Source organism: Macaca fascicularis, chromosome 4, assembly GCF_037993035.2.
Source record: "Macaca fascicularis isolate 582-1 chromosome 4, T2T-MFA8v1.1".
Taxonomy (NCBI): domain Eukaryota; kingdom Metazoa; phylum Chordata; class Mammalia; order Primates; family Cercopithecidae; genus Macaca; species Macaca fascicularis.
In genome coordinates, this window is record NC_088378.1 from 9,484,754 (window position 1) to 9,501,481 (window position 16,728).

Genomic DNA, 16,728 nt, shown 5'->3' on the forward strand with positions numbered 1-16,728 from the left:
AGGAGTCCCAAAAATTCCTGGGGTTTTAGCGGGTGGGGGATCTGTGTGTGTGTGTGTGTGTGTGTGTGTGTGTGTGTGTGTGTGTGTGTGTTTAAGTTTCCCATTTGGTTAAAGCCCCCTCCTCATGCGACGTACACACATAGACACATTTTTAGCACCCAGCTTTAGCCCATAATCATTTTAATTCATTTGACAGGAGATATTTTGGACAGAGGCCCCTCCCATTCTCATGCTGTATGAACAGCTGCCTGGCACCTGCATCTTAGTCCCCTGTTAGAAAAATCGAGTAGAATGATTCTGTCAACTGGATGGGGTCACATAGGCAGGACACTGAGCACTTTAATTAAATTATGGCAGTTTCAGGAAACCAAAAACAACTCTGAAGTGGCAAGAAAGCACTTTTCTTTCTTTAGAAGATTCATGGGCAACAGAGGAGAGCAGTGCTCCTGGCCTTGCAGTATCTCAGATTCTTTTAACTGTGCCATGCTATCTTATTCCACCAGGAATATTTAATATCCACAGTATGATATGGCTTTTACAAAATCCTCATGATATTCTTTGCAACTACAGTGTCTGTTTAAAAGTCAATAATGTTAACTTGTTTGATAAATTTCTACAGATCCCAACCCTGTTAAGCTGTTAACTGAATGCACCTGACTTTTAACAGATGTCTTAAGGATTCAATGTTGCTAAGGGGAATATAGTATGAATTGAAGTACACTCTTTGGAACATTGTATTTTTAGGCATAACATCGTCAATTGGAAGGAATGTGAAAACACAGTATGATAAACTGGAACCATGATTGCAGACTTGCAATGTATTTAGTAGAGAAATTTATTTGGCAATCAGAAAACAAAGAAAACCAACTAAATTATCACGTTTGGGAGTGTATGTGTGTGTGTGCAGTCACACATACACACAAGTACGCATGCATTTTTTTCTGAAGTGTATTTCATACCTTTATGTTTTCCAGGACAAGTATTTCTGTTTTAATTTTTATTGCACCAAATGAATACAGTATTGTTTGTACAGCAAAGCCTGGAACAGAAACTTAATTAAATGACCATAGGTCTTACAGAGAGAGACAATGGTCTGAAAAGCTTCTGATATGGTTTGACTGTGTCCCCACCCAAATCTCATCTTGAATTGTAGTTCCCATTATCCCCGTGTGTCATAGGAGGTAATTGAATCATGGGAGTGTTTACCTCCATGCTATTCTCATGATAGTGAGTGAGTTCTCACAAGATTTAGTTTTATAAGGGGTATCCCTCTTTTGCTCTGTACTTCTCCTTGCTGCCTCCATGTGAAGAAGGACATGTTTGCTTCCCCTTCTGCCATGATTGTAAGTTTCCTGGGGCCTCCCCAGTGCTGTGGAGCCTTGAATCAATTGAATCTCTTTCCTTTATAAATTATCCAGTCTTGGTCATGTCTTTATTAGCAGCGTGATAATGGACTAATACAGTTTCCAGTGGTTTATAGAATATTTAGAAACAGATACATTTTTCTTTTTTTTCTTTTCTTTTTTTTTATACTTAGCTATTTAATGAGGTTCTTAAGACATTTAGAACACCAATTTGTGAGGATAAATTCCATTCGTCAGGGCAAGCACAGATCGCAGGTAGCCCTGGGGCTGAGGAACAGCTTTGATTTTTGGTAGAATTTGTGAGTCCACAGCTTTCTGATCAATCTTGCGCTGCTCTGTAATCTCGTATTTCTCTTTTTCTGTGTTGAAGATCTCACCTTCCTGGTGTCTGGGCTTCCGCAGCTGCTTCTTCTTGAAGTAAGCATCATTAAGATGTTTTGGGATTTTGACATTGCTGATAATCGATTTTGGTTGAGGTGGCAATGACAAATTTCTGGTGTGTTCTTCGTAGAGGAACTCGATTGAGGACCAGAGGTCCAGTCACAAGTAACAAGCCACTAGCCAGCTGCTTCAGGAAAACCACCCTCTTGCCCCCGTGGCGTCCAGTGAGGATGATCAGAACGGTCCCGGGGGTAATGCTGGCTCGCAGTTTTCTCACGTGCTGACTGAAGGGTTTGTTGCCGTGGCTCAACACCTTCGAGGCACATCTTCAGTAGGATAATATCTAGGCATTTTGCGAAGTTTAACCACCCGGGTACCGCCGTTCTTGTCACCACCAACTGGTTTTGTAAGAGTTGCAAGAACCTTCTCCTTCTTTTTCTTTTCAACCTTGGATTTAGCGGCTGAGTACTTCCTCTTGTACACGGCCTTTCTGGAATACATGGCAGATCGGGAATACCTGCCAATTCCTCTGACAAGGACAGGGTTGAGGCTGCAATGGGGCTGCCCCTTCTTGGGCTTCTTAGCCTTGAGGTTACCCTTTTCCACCTTGCCACCAGCATCAGCCTTCTTGGCTTCGGGTTTCTTCTCTTTAGTATCTGGCTTCTCAACTTTTTCACCAGCCATCTTGCAAGATGGGAAAGAGAACTAAGGTCCACATTTTTCAGACAACTGGATTTATTTTGACTTCTATTATTTCAAAATGTCACTAAAAACTAAAGGGAAACTATTTTTTTTTCTAATTTCATATTAAAGTAAAACAGTAAGATCCAATGAATCAAGATGCAATTTCACCCAAATGTCATATTAAGTAAAAGACTAGATAACGTTTTGGCATTTACACTATAGTTACAGGTATTTTACAAGATGCTCACAGATGCCTGTGTCTTCCTGGGTTGCCATTTATGGGTTTTTTTCTCAAGTAAATCCTAGAAGAACCCATGCAATTAAGGACGATTCTTACCACAGCTTTTGTAACCTTAGGCCCCATCTATGCTAATGAACAAAAATGTGTGACGCTATGACTATCATTAAAACTAAAAAGAAAATTTGAAAAAAATAAATAAGACCTCTCTGCCACGTTGAGCCATGAGTCATCAGTTCCACTGGAAAGTCTCTTTTAATTGGAAACAGGAGCTACTCTCTGACATTGGTGCACAGTCTTGGTTTGGTTTATATTAATGCACTTTGCATGCTGAAGCTATCAATTTGCACAGACCATTTTAATGCACAGCTGGGGGGAAAAGAACTCCACAAGAAATAGTTAACGACTTACACTTTTTTTATTAGTTTTTCTTCCCGGATACTTTCTACAGTCCTAAATGGGATAAATTGGGTAAGAATGCATGTCAGGATATGTTTTTATTTCAGTGGCTGTGTTTAGCTATTGCAAATTCCCAATGGATAAAAAGCCCCTGAGGAATTACTCTGTGTGTGTGTGTGTGTGTGTGTGTGTGTGTGTGTGTGTGTGTGTGTGTTTGTCTGTCTGGGTGTGTGTGCACCCCTAGCAACTGCATATAGAAAATGAAATAGAAATGCAAGAAGAGGAGGATATTCCTCTAACTACAGATAGCAAGACATTTCAAAAAGCATTTTTATCTCCCCATTGAATGAAAACTGTCCAATAAATTCCTCATAGCCTGAAGTCATCCTCATATTATAATGGATACATTTTTAAATAAATAAGATGCCTTCATGCCATAGGAAATTATTTTTCCAGATGATTTTATTTTCTATTTGCACTCATTGCTTTTGAGGGCCTGTGATATTTGTGCCATGGATTTGTTGCACCTGTCACTTGGCACTTTGCCTAAAACACGTGGCAAAGCTACTCTTCTCCTGTCTTGTCTCTTACCAGTCTGACTGAGCTACTTGTGAGTCTTGTATGATTTACTGGTACTCTAGTGTATTGCGGGTCTTGTAGAACTTACTGGTACTCTAGTGCTTTGCAGACGTTAAATGCTTGATAAAGAATTTGTTTCCTTTACAACCACCAGGAAACTATTTCTCAGAAAAAAATTCTACCTGTGGAATCCCACAATGTTGAAGGCTTTCAATAAGCACTAGCTCATGCGTGGCACATGATGGGCTCTCCTGTCTGCTACGGCAGAGTCATTCTGATGTTCTCGCCCCCACTAAACCATTGCTTGGCTCCCACCCTCTCTTCCTCTTCCATGCCTGTGGCTGGGAGCACAAAGTTCCAAGAGGGTAGCAAGAGCAGCCTGCCTAGAAAGCATGGCCCCAGCCTTCTGGGGTATGCAAACAGTCCTTAAAGGATTGTTTTTGTCTGTATCCTATTTTATCTGTGACTAACATTTTGGAAGAAAACAATCTTTGTGTTTAGACACTCGAACTTGCTGTGTCACGTGGTTCTCTTCCAAGTGGTTGACTGTCGCTGTGTGGTCTTTTACAAGCCCTTTGCTGGCACAGAGCCACATGTTGTTTTTGATTCATCACTGCTTCTCTCCCCGAATGCCTAGTCTAGGCCCCTTGATATGGTAGGGAGCAAACATCTTCACTGATGATGATGTTGATGACAAGAGAGAACCATGGGTGCCTGCTGAGAGAGTCGTCAGTGAGTGCCGTAACTTAAAGATGATGAATTTGTGAAAGTGTGAATTTGACTCTAGTAAATGGCAACACACTGGTACTTCTGAAATGGCTTTAAAAGACATTGTAAAACAATGTAATTCTTGGATGTACAGGAAGATTTAAGATACTCTCTGCTTTTGGAAACTCATTAAATAAATTTGATTTATTTAATTAATTTCAGTTCTGAAACTTTTTTATGATGATAGTATAAACTATGTCAATGGTAACTTCCCTTTACTGGGGACATACCATGTGTGCGACCCAAGTGCCAGTTACTTCAAAACATCTCATCTACGGCTCTACAAGGAAGCTGAGCCTCAGAGAGGTGCACTGATTGGCCGTGTTTTCAAACAAGGGAGTTATTGGTGGGTGCCCAGCAGTGCCTTGGGTAGATGGTAGGTGTTGTCAGACCTTCAGATCTCAATTTTTCAGACCCTAAGGGCTCTGCTTTCATATTACTTTACGAGTTTCCCAAGGAAGAGTGGAACTTACTCTAGTACGCAGTAAAAATATATGCCTTTTCAGGGTGAAATTCAATCAAATTGAAAAGGCTTCTGTTATTATGATACCACGGGTGACTAAGCACAATGAACGCTATGTGAGCTCATTGACACAGCTCCTCTCAGAGTGCACCAAAGCTTGTGAACTCCTTCAGTGAAAAACCTGAAAGCATTTCACAAACCCTTAAGCTGGAGACTCGGACCTGGCGCTATTGTCACAGAGTGGAAGCAGAGTGCCTTTGAAAGGGGTTGTCAACAAAGCTTTTATCAGCATTAGCAAATCACAGAGATGTGGGTCACTAGGTAACCACTGTGCCCCAAGATTTTAGGTCTGCTCCACTCACATTAACTGGATTCTTCAGCACGAGTTTATGTGCAGCATCTTCCTGAAGATCAAATTGGCATTTGCTAGGTGGGTGGGGAAGGAGGCAGGCAGAGCGAGAGTGTGGAGGATGGTTGGGTGAGAACACCAGGATGGAAAACATTAACAAAGCGTCCGTGGTCCAAGGCCAGCCTGGGAGGGGCAAGACAGGAGGTGGGAGGTTGGCAGAGTCATGTATAGGGTGCCTACCACTGGATAATCTGACTTCACGGGTCAAGTAGTGGAGGTTTTAAGCAGAAGGGCTGAATGTGGATGCGTGTTAAACGGTGACTGATGGAATGTGGAGCCTGGGTTGGGAGAGGCTAGATGAGAGGGAGGGGTGATTGGGGCAGCAGCTGCCGGGGTACAGGGGAGAGGCCTGCAGTGCGGCTTCTGAAATCGCTCCTGACTGCCCCTAACCGCTGTCAGTACCTCCTCCCTTGCTTCTCAGTTAGACTCTGCCGGCTGAGAGCGTTGCCCTAAACTCCTGGATCCACATCACCCTGTTCATGTCTATCGGAGTCATTTTTCTGAAACACCAGTCTGATCAGGTCCCATCTTTGAGCAAACACCTTCGAAGAGTCTGTCCTGCTTCCTGAACAAAGCCCAGACGCCATGAGCATCCCGAGCTTGCCTTCCCCACCTCTTCCATCGTCCCTCGATCCAGTCCATGCCCCGCGAAGACGCCATTCCTCGGCGCTGGTTGTCCTCAGTGCCCAGTGTGTTCCGGCTCTGTGTCTGCCTTCTGCACTCTTTTGCCTGCCCATAATGTCAGCTCCAGCTTACAGGATATCACTTATTGAAGATTTCCCGTAACTATAAATTACTCAGTTAAAGCTGTGTGTCTTGAGAATGGTTCTCTTCATTGCCTGCCCAGCATTCTGGTTATCTGCATGCATGGTACACTCTCATCAGCTTCCTGCCTCAGGGACCTGCCGATCACCCACCTCTGCATCCCCACAGGGCCAAATGTAGCCCTGCGCGATTCTGTCTGTTGAATAAATGAGTGAATGCATTAATTAACAATGAACGGTACTGCAGTTAAGAGCAAGTCCAGTTCTGGAGATGTCAAAGCCCCTCTTCTAAGTGCCATTTCTCTTCTTCTCTGCAAAGGCTGGCTTGTGGCCTTCTTGGCTAGTTGGAATTTAATCCTTTCACTAGCAAATATTCAAGCACTAAATGTTTACCCACTGCTATGAACTGAAGGTTTGTGTCACTCCAAAATGTATATAGTGAAATCCTAACCCTCAAGGTGATGGTATTAAGAGATAGGGCTTTTGGGAAGTGATTAGGTCTTTAGGGTAGAAACCTCAGGAATGAGATTAGTGTTCTTATAAAAGGGACCTCAGAGATCTCTCTCATCCCTTCTGCCATGTGAAGACACAGCAAGAAGACAGCACTCATCAGACACAGATTCCACCATCACCTTGATCTTGGCCTTGCAACCTCCAGACTTGGAGAAATAAATTTCTGTGGCTTATAAGCCATCCAGTCTATAGTATCCTGTTACTGCAGAATGAACAGACTAAGACACTCATATTTCCTCAAACCATATTAATTGAACAGCCAAATTATTACACTCTTTATTGGACTAAAATCATGTAAATGACATTGATTTTTAATCTAGTTTTTCTATAGAATAAGAAAAAGGAGCGCAATAAATCAATACTTAGAAGTATTTTATACTTCCATTTTCCAACACTACTCTGACATGATACATGACACCATCATGTTTGTTTGTTTAATTATCAGTTTGTTTTGGCTAATACTGATTTTGCAGCTGCCCACAAAGCAAATACCCACAGGCCAAAAAAAAAAAAAAAAGGAAGGGTGAATTCTCAGAGACGTTTTAGAGCACCATAAACCCATGAAACACAATTTATTCCTAAGCGAAGTTTTTAATTGAAAGCGTCCAGCTTGGTATCATTCCTGAATGAAGGGCAAGGTAATGTAGCAGAAATACACCAAGGGTTATCCTAGTCACACAGGCTCATCTCCGCACCAGTGGGGTTCACACAAAACATGTGGCCATTTGCTCCCTAAATTGGGGATCAAACATGTCAACAGCTAAAGACATGGAACACCACTCATTCTCCCCAAAGAGCAGCACGTCTTTTGGTGTGGATTCCGCCCATCTTTTCTAGAACTCTCCACCAAAAATAAAGACTTTTAGTGGTCTTCTCAGTGTTCGTAACTGACTGTCTGGTGATGGGTTTTATGAAAGCATTTGATGACGCTCGCTACACTCCTCTTGTTCTTTATAATAAACACTGTTTTTAATCCACTTTAAGTAGCATGTAACGTCCAAGGCTGTACATCACACGGCACAGTGACGTGTGCACCATATTCCATGGTGTTCTCTTTCTGGTAAAGTAGGTAGAGTTCTTTCAGAAAATAATATGTACTTTAGTTGCCCTTTGATTCAGAAAACTGAAACTTGGCTGAATTATTTATCAAAAAAGTATAAACTTTACTAGATCACATAATGGTAGATCCTATTTCGTTATTGGTACGATGGTCTTAGCATGACTGTAAAGGCTGTCGGGGCCCTCTGTTTCCTAGGCTTTTCTCCGATGCTCTACCTCCTTCAGTGGAACGCCTTGAGAAAATGCATATTGTGGTGTGTAGGAGATTGGTCAGGGTGGTGAGAAAAATTGTAGAAAGATGCAAACCTTGGAAGGCCAGGGGTTTGCAAAGCTTCTAAAGAAAATTTGGCTGAAGGCAGCTGAATTCTCCTAAGAGCTTAGGTTAGGTGATAAGGGGATGTAAAGAAACTGATCTAGATAAGTTAGTTTCCTTAGGCCTCGGAACCTGGCCTTTAATCATCTGCGCACACGACTGCTCTGGGTGGCGGGGAGGGTGACCATGTTAATTATCCACAAGTGTGTTGACTCAAAGCCTTTGTCATTAAATTTGTGCTGAATAAATGCCCACAGCGCCAGCTTGTCAGGGCCATGGCTGCTGACTCTTTACAGCACCCTCCTTGGGGTCTGTAAGTGCCCGGCCCCCTAGCCCGCTCTTTCACTAGATATCTGTGTCTGAGTGCGTTTGTTCACCCATTATTTGGCCAGGGTCTGCGAGTCTGACCCAACAGTGGTGGTAGCAGAGCCTAGGCTGGCAACGCTGTAAATATCAGTGGATGCAGCCGGAGTTTGGCTTTTCAGTTTTGCCAGCATCCTCCAGACATGCTCCGTGTTCTTTCAGTTTGGCAACATGTGCCCTGGGACTCTGAGGTCAGCAAGCACCCAGCTGAAAGGAAAGAATATCAGTGTGTTCCCTTTATTTTTCTTAAATGGTTGGAGGAAGGACTGGTGCCCACTAAAGGGACTTGAAGCATCACCAGTCAGTGGCCCCTGTTCGTGTATACATGGGGGGTAGTTTTGTCTGCACTCACTCTGCCCCACACTGATGCTTTCCAGAACCATCCTTTCTTTGGTAAGTCTAGTAGAGAGTAAAAAGCCACAGGAAATCAGAATCCTAACAGCCGCACAGCCAGTAAGCTGGTTACGCCACAACAGGCCGGTTACCTCCTTTTATTCATGCACCAAACAGTAAGGAGTTGGAGCCTGCTCTGTCCTGACACTGTGTGCAGGGTAAGGAATACACAGTGAACCACACCAGGAATATACAGGAGTGATCTTAACTTCTGAGGCATTCATTTAGCCTCTCTGCAGCCCAGTTTCCTCATCAGGAATGAGGAAATTAGATCAGGTGATGTACAGATGTAAACTGCTGCTTTTAATCAGCCTTTAATTTTACTTTATACTGTAATGAAACCTACTTCTTCTACTGGATGACTTTGGGTGGGGTCTTGTTAGGTGGCGGCCAGACCTTTGGCCTCCAACAGCTACTCCACAGGCCCTTTGTAAGGAAATTTTGTGACTAAGGGAGGGGTATTAATAAACCTAAGGAGGCCTGGTCTATGAATAGGCCTGAGCAGATATGTTCTGGCGTTTTTAAATTTTACACTTGTGTGCTGAGCCCTGAGCTGGCAATTTGTGCACATGATCCCATGGAAATCTTAGCACGAGTGTTACATGTTACTCTCCCTGTTAAGAAGTGGTTCTATGTAGCCGCCACATTGCTCCTTTTTGCTTACCCCTCAAGGATAGGTTATATGCAGAAGAAATAATTGAGAAATCATCTACTTTTTTTCATTGATTTTTATTATACTTTAAGTTCTAGGGTACATGTACACAACGTGCAGGTTTGTTACATAGGTACACATGTGCCATGTTGGTTTGCTGCACCCATCAGCCCGTCATTTACATTAGGTATTTCTCCTAATGCTATCCCTCCCCCATGTCCCCACCCCCCAACCGGCCCCGGTGTGTGATGTTCCCTGCCCTGTGTCCAAGTGTTCTCATTGTTCAACTCCCGCCTATGAGTGAGAACATGCGTTGTTTGGTTTTCTGTCCTTGTGACAATTTGCTGAGAATGATGGTTTCCAGCTTCATCCATGTCCCTGCAAAGGACAGGAACTCATCCTTTTTTATGGCTGCATAGTATTCCATGGTGTATATGTGCCACATTTTCTTAATCTAGTCTATCATTGATGGACATTTGGGTTGGTTCCAAGTCTTTGCTATTGTGAATAGTGCCGCAATAAACATACGTGTGCATGTGTCTTTATAGTAGCTTGAAAATCATCTACTTTAAAAAGGGCATAGGACTTTTCCTGGAGAAGGATATTTCTAAATAAGAAATCTTGAATGGCATAATGTATTCTAAGAAAGGCCAGTGCAGACCAACTTGTTTATTTCAAATTTATTTCTATTGTCTTATTTTCCAAATATTTTGTGTTCACTATTAATAGAAGGCAAGACTTCTGTAGGAATTCAACTCATCATATCTTCCAGCTTTCTTCTCAAGCACTTTTTAGATTAAAAGTAATTCAGGAAAATGTTTTTAGTAGCAGCATCATTCCTTTAGGGAACACTTTTTAATAAATTATCAGACGAAAGTGTTTTAATAAAAATGATATTAGTAGAATGTGTGTGTCCATCTGCAACCTTGAGTTTCCTATGGGATGAAAATATATTTCTCAAGGTCTCAAAGTCAGAGGCGTACAATTCCTATGGGAAAGAGAAGCAAATGTGTTTTTTTCCCAATGCTAAACTTGCATGATTGATCATAAGAGCTGTAGATTTATTCTAATTTTGCTTATAAGTTTTTTTTGTTGTTGCCTTTCTCTGAAGCATGAAACACTGCCAGAGGCAGGAACCCAGGCTTAATGGACCAAGAGCATGAGCTGAGAGAGCATCTCCCCAGTTTATATTCATTTGGCAATGAGAAAGTATTTTAATGTTAACACATTATGTTACAGTGTTGTGAAAACAAACATTTTGGCTTAAGTACAGTAGGATTCTTGCTTTAGTTATTCCAAAGATCATCTCAACTCTTCTGTCTTCAGGAAAGTTTTAAGACTCGTTTTATAAATTGTAGTTTAGCCTTTTTATTAGAATTAGAAATAGCTGTTGGCGCCACTAATGAATTTTATGTGTTTCTGCTGGTGTCCCCAAAGTAAATTACTGTAACTAATGTAGCACTGTCTCTTTTTATAACTGTTAGCTGCTGAAAGCAAAAGAGAAATTTGTCTAAAGTCAAAATATTAACAGTTTTATTTATTACAAGATGTCAAGAGGAAAGAGTATAATTTCTGCGGATTTGAGACCAGACTGAGGCCTTTCATAATGAGGCTTTTCATAGTAAGACCTCCTTCCTGTAATTCAAAGAAAAGTGAAAAATTAATGTGTTGCGTTTATTATCAAATATTAGATGACCCTTTAGTAGAAGTCAAAGCAACCATTAAATTAGCCAGTTCAATATAAACATACATATTTCTTATTTCTTTTAACCATAACCATATGTTTACTGAATATTAAAGCACAGTGCAAGGAAAGGTGCTTTCTTAACATGTTTTCTGTTTTTCTTCTCTCTTCATTCTTTCCTTTTTACCCATTTTTGGCTGATCTGCAAAACCAGTGTTGTTTCATTAAATCATTAGGAAAATAATGGGTGGCTCCAGCCCAAACTTAGAGAATATATACAGCACTAAGGTAGTTGTGACAAAACCAAAACCCACACAACTTTCAGATTAAAAAGCAGGGGCATAATCTAATAATTTTATTCAAGAGCTCTGTTGACATTGCAAAAAAATAACGAATGTCTGATTTGGATATACTTTTCAAAAAAATCAGTTTTTAAAAAGCTGTCTGTCACTCCCTTACTGGTCTATATTTGCTTACAGCTAGGGATAATATTTATACTATCTAAAGAGACTTCCTGAATAGTGTGACACTGGAAGTGTATATACCCATATTTTTGTGTTTCTGGAGAATACTACAATAAAATCCTTTTTGTATCTGTTATTTATACATTCACTTACAATACTTATGTCTGTATATACATCTTTTTTAAGGGAAAACATGGTTGAAGAGAGGCAGAAAAACTAGGATATTATAGTAGGAAGCACACCAGAGAGCCAGAATAGGGAAAGTAATGGGAGTCCCAGCTTGGGGATATCTCAGACTTCTGTTGTTAAGGGTCTTGGCAGGTGCCCTTAGTAGACTCACCCCTAGGCTCTCAAGTGTTAACTACGGCTCTGTACATTATTGTATTTTTCCAATTTTATACACATTTTTCTATTGTCTTTTCTTAGAAACAAGCTGGGTCTCATGCAATCTATTGTAAATAGCTATAGTACATGAAATAGACAGCCTAAGAAAAAGCTGAAAAGAAAAGAGACGTTGCCAACTCAGATATGCTTTTGCCAAGACAGGTGAGCAACGCAGATGAGCCACGAGAACAGATGATTTCTAAACTGCCTAGGTTTGATGTAGGTCTGATTCTTTTTAAGTTTGTCAGCACCAAGAAGTACATAGCATTCTGAGAATTTAGTGTTTAAAACAGAATAATAAGTCACCTTGAAAATTCATTTCAGAAGGAACAAGAAAATTGTCAAGTTCTCCGATTTCTTTTGTTTCTCCAAAATTCTTTCTTGCTCTTCCTCTTCCTCATAAATCAACTTCCCCAGAAGCCTAAAGTTAGTACAATCCCAGGAGAGGGCAAGAGGTAGTGGAAGCTCTGGTCAGATAAGAGACAGAAGAGGAATAGAACCTCTCTTTCAGGCTCACATGGACTGTGGGGTGGAGGGAAGACCTGCGTCCATGACAAGAAGGCTTCATGGAGTGAGGGGGAGGATGAGAGGTGAGGGCTTGTCGCTCTGCTTCCTGCTGGGGCCTGCAGCAGTGGCCAGGCAGGAGCACAGTGGCTTCTGGTAGAGAACGCCTGGGCACAGCTCCCAGATCCTCCGTTAGGGGCCTGGGGAGGGGCAAGGAGGTCGCTGGAAAGGGGCAGGCCTGGTGCTGGCTACTGAGCAAATGGAGCCTACCATTAGAGCCTACAGGGCAGACCTGCGTGCCCAGGAATTGAATGAGAATGGCAGTCAGATCTTCAGAGGCTACACAGCCCTAAGCAAAGAGAGAACTTTCCCTTTTCAAAGAAGTTAGCCAGAGCAGGTGGTGACGGGGAGACCACTACTGCAGCAGCTGGTGAAGAGCAGAGGGCAGCCCCCGATCTCCAAACAGCTTGGGGACCCCTCCTCTCGCTCACCATGAGGACCCAGTCACCACCTTGGAAAGGAGGTGCAAGGAGATGGAGACCAGGGGCTAAGAGGTACCAAAGGCGCTCGTTACACCAGCAGACACTGAGAGAGCCGGCATACACGTGGTAAGGCATCCCCTCTGGGGAGAAAAGTAGAGGGTGGCTTAAGCGGAACGTGAGAATAGATATTGAGGAAATTAAGAAGTGACTTTTTTTTCTACAATGGAGTGTGATGTGTGAATTTGCCACTTGGTAACATACTAGGAGTGAGTGTGGGTGGTCAGTGTCCTAGAGCATGTCTCCTTCCTCCTTGATTCACATCCTTTCTCATATATGGGTGACCAGCAAGGTTAACTAGATCAGGAGCTTTAAAGTTCTTTCCTATGAACCCAAATGTGTGACTGTGATGGTTAATTTTAGGTGTCGACTTGGCTGGATTAGGGACTAGCTGGAGAGCTGCTAGTGTTACTCTGGGGTGTATCTGTGAGGGTGTTTCCAGAGGGGGTTGGCGTGCGAGTCCACGTGAACTGATGGGGGAAGATCAGCGCTGCATGTGGACGGGCCCCATTCAGGCTGCTGGGGGCCCATATAGAGGAAAAACAGAAGAAAAGCAAATTAGTTTCTCTTTACTGGAGCTGGGCACACTCTCCTCCTCCTGCCCTTGGACATCAGGACCCTGGGACCCCCAGCCTTGGAACTCAAGGACTTTCATCAGCACCCAACCCCCTCCAGCCTCAGACTGAGAATTACACTATCAGCTTCTCTGGTTCCAAGGTTTTGGGATTTGGACTGAGCCACATGACCAGCATCCTAGGGTCTCCAGCTTGTAGATGGGCTGTCCTGGAACTTCTCAACCTCCATCATCACATGAGCCAATTCCTCTAAGAAATCTCCCTCATATATATATATATATAACTAAAGATCTATCCTATTGCCTCTGTCTCTCTGGAGAAGCCTGACTAAAAGAGTGGCACATGTTGGACAGCAAAACCCTGGCCTCTTTGAGCCTCTGCCCGGCACCATCAGCCAGGCTGTCAGGGACATTGATGGCAAGCATCAACAGAAGAAGGTAGAAGCTCACATGAGGACTTGAAGCACTGAAAGTAAAGGTGGACAGGAGGCACCTTGCCAGAATCCCCCTGGATAGTCATCGGAATTATACAGCCTATCCTCCACCTCACTGCCTTCCATGGTGACTATTTCCTGGTTGAGAATCTTTGTTGAAATGAAAGAGATGTGCTGATAAAGGAAAAAGATCGGGAACCTTTTCTGTAAACCAAAGACGTGTTGTCTCTGGCCCAGTGCTTGCTAAGAAGAGCTTGAAGGTTTTTTAACACAGGTGAATCAAAATGAAAATTTTCCTTTCATGACTGTAGGCTATTCAAATATCCATGCATTAAATCCATTATTTACTATCCTGACCAATAATCTATGTAAATTCTAGAAGTTGGAGTCTTAAAGTTGAAAGGTAACCCTGTCCAGGAAATGTCAATGTAAAGTGGAGATTCAGATTCCTCTGATGTTCCTGTCTACACAGTGATAGGTGATGCTAGTAGTGGTTTATTCCATCTTATCCCTGAATTCTGTCCTCCTTCCATTCCATATGATACCTACATCCGACATAATTCCTATCAAACAAATCAATTCAGTGAGAGGAACTACCAAGGTTCAGGTCAAGAAACTTTACAGAATTTCTTAACGCCTTTCATTTTCCTGAGAACGGTGAGGAAGAAGGTGTCTTGGGACAATGGGCCATATAGTGTGGGAATCAAGGATCTAAAGCCAACAGAACCAATGGAAATATAATGTGTACTGACTGGGCGCAGTGGCTCACACCTGTAATCCCAGCACTTTGGGAGGCCAAGGCGGGTGGATCATCTGAGGTCAGGAGTTCAAGGCCAGCCTGGCCAACGTGGTGAAACCCCATCTCTACTGAAAATACAAAAAAAAAAAAAAATTAAATGGGCATGGTGGTGTGTGCCTGTAGTCCCAGGTACCTCGGGAGGCTGAGGTAGGCGAATTGCTCAAACTCAGGAGGTGGAGGTGGCAGTGAGCCGAGATTGCACCATTGCACTCTAGCCTGGGAGACAGAGCGAGACTCTGTCTCGAAAAAAAACGAAAAAAAAAAAGAAAAAGAAATATAATGTGTACCAATTCTGTAATTGGAAGCTTTCTAATAGCCACATTAAAGGTGAAGTTAATTTTAATAATTTATTTTATATAACCTAATATATCTAAAATATTATAATTCTAACATGTAATCGATGTAAAAATTATTGAGATCCTTTCTGATTACACACAGAGTCTTCAAAATCCAGCGTGTATTTCACAGTCCCCCTCCACTCAGCACGGACACACCGATACAGCCACTTGTGGCTCGCAGCTGCCGTATTGGAGGGTACAGTTCTAGACTCTGCTATCTCAGAGACCCCAGTTCAAGTCCGGGGCTACTGCTGCTGCATACCAAGTGTGACTGGATAAATTGCTCTCTCGGCCTCAGTTTCCTCATTTGGGAAATGGTAATAGTAATATTTCAGGGTCACTGTGAGATTTAAAATAAAACTATCTATACAAAGAGCTTAAACTGATACCAAGTAAGAACCCTGTAGATGTTCGTTATTGTTATATAGATACCATTATTATCAATTTTATCACATGAAAAATTTATAGTGTAACAAATATCGATAGACCTATTGAAAAAAAAATGGAAAAACTGCTGTAACTACCATTACCTGAACATAGAACAGTAAAACAGGAAAGTAAAGAGAAAAAAAAAAAACAGCAGCTTAGCAAGTGACTTTCCCGATGGTGGCCTTAGCTACTCTGGGCATCCAGATTGCATCACTCTTTTTTTTTAAATGAAGAAAGTTTTTGTAAAGGCTTGCTTTACAGGCCTCCCAAAAATTCTTGTGCTGGTGACCATATGTCTGTGAAACCATGCAATCTGTGTCCTTGCTACCTTGTAGACCTTCAGCCTTTTTGTGATTAACAAACTGACCTTTCAAACCTGGGGGATTCAGAACCACTTCAGGCTCTGCCAGGACTTTCTCTGTCTTCCAAGTGAAGAGCATCTGCTGCCCTCTGCTGAAAGCTGCTGCTGCTTTGGCTCATTCTTCTATCGCTTCTGCTTAACCAGAAGCACTTAAGAATGAAGATGAACGCGAAGTCAGTTTCGCAGCTCCACGACGCCCTTTGTGGTTTCTTGACCTGGTGGCTAAAATCCTTCCTCCAACGAAAAACATTTTTAGTATCTTTAATTACACTTACACTTAGTGAAAGTAAGACACGAGCGCAGTTTTCATCTTCTAGATGGACTTTTCAATTAAAATTAGATTTATGCATTGGCATAATAAAAGTAACGTTGTGAAAGAAAGCAGTTTGAGTGTGTGAGAAATAATTGCGTCTGTATGAGCTGTCTTGGGGCAGATCTTATGGAACTGTGCTCAGCATTAGACATTATACCACTGAAGCATTTTGCATTTTTATGTGGCAGTGCAATAGAATTTGAATTTTATGCACAATTAGTCTTATATTGATGTATTGTTTGTAGGTGGGTTTGGGCATAATACTGAGAATAAAGCTTTAGTGTAATTTTTTGATATTTTTCTGGAAAAAGAAGAGAGAGAGAGAAAAGGAAAAGCTGGGGAAAAATTTGGGCAAGCAAAAAGAAAAATTTGGGGCATAACTCTTTTACCTTGAAAGATTGTCTGTTGCATTCAAAGATTTCTGTGGCTTTCCAGGCAAAACACAAAGTACTTCCCTTGTGTATTGCTTATTGAAGTTGTTCATATCCTGGGGTGACAAGGTCAGGAGAGGGAAAGGATTCTCAAACCAAATAATTTCTTTTCTCATAGCAGCAGTTGAAAAA

The 16,728-nt window shown here is 42.1% G+C and overlaps 1 protein-coding gene and 1 pseudogene across 8 annotated transcripts in view; one reads left to right on the forward strand and one right to left on the reverse strand.

Moving 5' to 3' along the window:
- The window catches only part of PRKN (parkin RBR E3 ubiquitin protein ligase), a 1,364,839-nt gene that overhangs the window by 1,080,233 nt on the left and 267,878 nt on the right, over positions 1 to 16,728 (forward strand). The gene's annotated exons all lie outside the window — the stretch shown is intronic.
- Positions 1,501 to 2,459, reverse strand: LOC107129361 (large ribosomal subunit protein eL6 pseudogene; annotated as a pseudogene).